At 48.0% G+C, this 1,841-nt stretch overlaps 1 long non-coding RNA gene across 1 annotated transcript in view; it reads right to left on the reverse strand.

The window, feature by feature from the left end:
- Positions 1-586: 586 nt before the first annotated feature.
- Positions 587-1,841, reverse strand: part of LOC109304358 — a 9,647-nt gene continuing 8,392 nt past the window's right edge. The window contains exons 2-3 of the long non-coding RNA XR_002099373.1: positions 1,090-1,315; positions 587-736 (exon numbers count right to left, since the gene is read on the reverse strand). This is a non-coding gene — a long non-coding RNA (uncharacterized LOC109304358). The remainder of the gene's footprint in view (positions 737-1,089; positions 1,316-1,841) is intronic.

Raw genomic sequence — 1,841 nt, forward strand, 5'->3', positions numbered from 1 at the left:
TCGGCGAACTTGGCCAGTCCGCTTCTGACTCCAATGTCCACATCATTAATGAAGATGTTAAACAATATGGGTCCAAGGACAGAGCCTTGGGGGACCCCACTGGTCACAGGGGACCATGACGATTGACTTCCATCAATTACCACCCTCTGGGTCCAACCACAGAGCCAATTTTCAAGCCAGAGGATTGTGGTGGACCCAAGGCCACAGTTGGCTAGTTTCGCCAAGAGGGGATTGGGGATACCAGATTGAGGGCTTCTTTGAAGTCAAGATCTGACATCAGTTTCTTCTCCCTTGTCCAGGTGATAGGCCACCTGATCATAAAACGAAGTGAGATTGGTCAAGCAAGACCTACCCGCAACAAACCCATGCTGGCTATCCCTCAGGATGTTGGCATCTGCCAGTCCATTAAGGATGGCCTCATCTGACTTCATCTGCTGCAAGTTAAAGTCAGAACAGTTAAACACAACCCTCTATAAAAATCCTTTTTTTTTTTCTGGCTTGTTCTTACTTGCCCAAGCAGAACTTCCAGGAGAAATCTTTTCATAGCAAATTACAATGCAGTCAAGGGTACTCCTGCTTTGCCATGCACAAGCCCCATCTCACCTCATCGAAGTCCAGATTCTTTTTCCTTGAGCCAAGTGGGATGACTTCTTTTAAATCAAAGGTCATTCTGAGACCTACACTACTCAAGATGAAGTCTTGAGCTTTTTCAGCTCTTTGAATTCAGAGCACCATTCTTAGACTCAGCTGGTTTACTCAGTTTTCACAGCTTGCTCCTGTTACTAGAAGTGGTGCTGATAAAATGAAGAGTGAATTAGACTAAGAGCCGGCCTTGGGGGTGGGTGTCATCTGCACGTGTACACAAAAACAGGTACCGCAAGTAGAAGGTAGCAGTGCTGGCCTGGGGCATTGCTTGGCAGGCAGGGGCTGCCCCAGACTCCATGCATGGGGGCAGCAGTGGGAGTGGCACCTGCTCCTGCCTGGGTGGAGCACGGTGTGGTGGGGTAGGGTGAGGTGGCACATACAAGGAGCCCTGGGCTGGGTCTTGTGGCCCACAGAGGATAGAAGAGGGCACAGACTGAGTCTCACCTGCATGTAGTTCGTTGCAAGTCAGGCCCTGGAGGAGTCCTGTGGTGGATGCAGGGCAATGGATCCTTTCTGGCAGTACTTGCTGGCTGCTCGCTGCAGGGTCCTGCTGCCTCCACTTTGGCTCCATGGGGCTGCAGCTGGCAGTCCCAGTCATGGGAAGATGACCTGCTCAGCTCCCCGGCCCATCAGACAGATCTCCTCTGTGGCAGGGCAGCAGCACCAGCAACTTGTGGAGAGGGGAAGGACAGGGAAATACAAAGTTTACTCAGGATACCATTTTCCCTTAGGCAAGCTCTGGCCTGCACCTTATTAGAATTTTTCAGTAAGGTTTTAGTGAGCCCTGCAATTATTCCTATTTGAACTTGAAAGTATTATCTTCACACCTGTGTAACAGTTCAGCCCAGAGAATGTTTAATACTGATGAGACAGGCAGATCTCAGCTTGATTTTCATATTTCAGCATGAAAGCTGAAAGGGGAGGTGGAGAGCGGGATGTGTGTTTTCCTTGTAAATGGGGCTTGAGTACTCCCTAAGATTTTGAAGGTAAGCAGAAAAATGCCATTTTTTAAACAAATCCAGTTCTTAGAGTGAGCATACAACTTTAAGAGTCTTATTACAAGTATGTGTGTAAGTATTCATATTTTCTAGGGTCGGAAGGGACCTGAGCAGATCATTGAGTCCGAATCAAGACAGGTAGACTTAAGTAGTGCCTGATATTGTAGTATCTACATGCCAAATAATTCTTAGTCATGT

Source organism: Gavialis gangeticus, unplaced genomic scaffold (assembly GCF_001723915.1).
Source record: "Gavialis gangeticus isolate Ggan-Ray unplaced genomic scaffold, GavGan_comp1, whole genome shotgun sequence".
NCBI classification, from domain to species: Eukaryota; Metazoa; Chordata; order Crocodylia; family Gavialidae; genus Gavialis; species Gavialis gangeticus.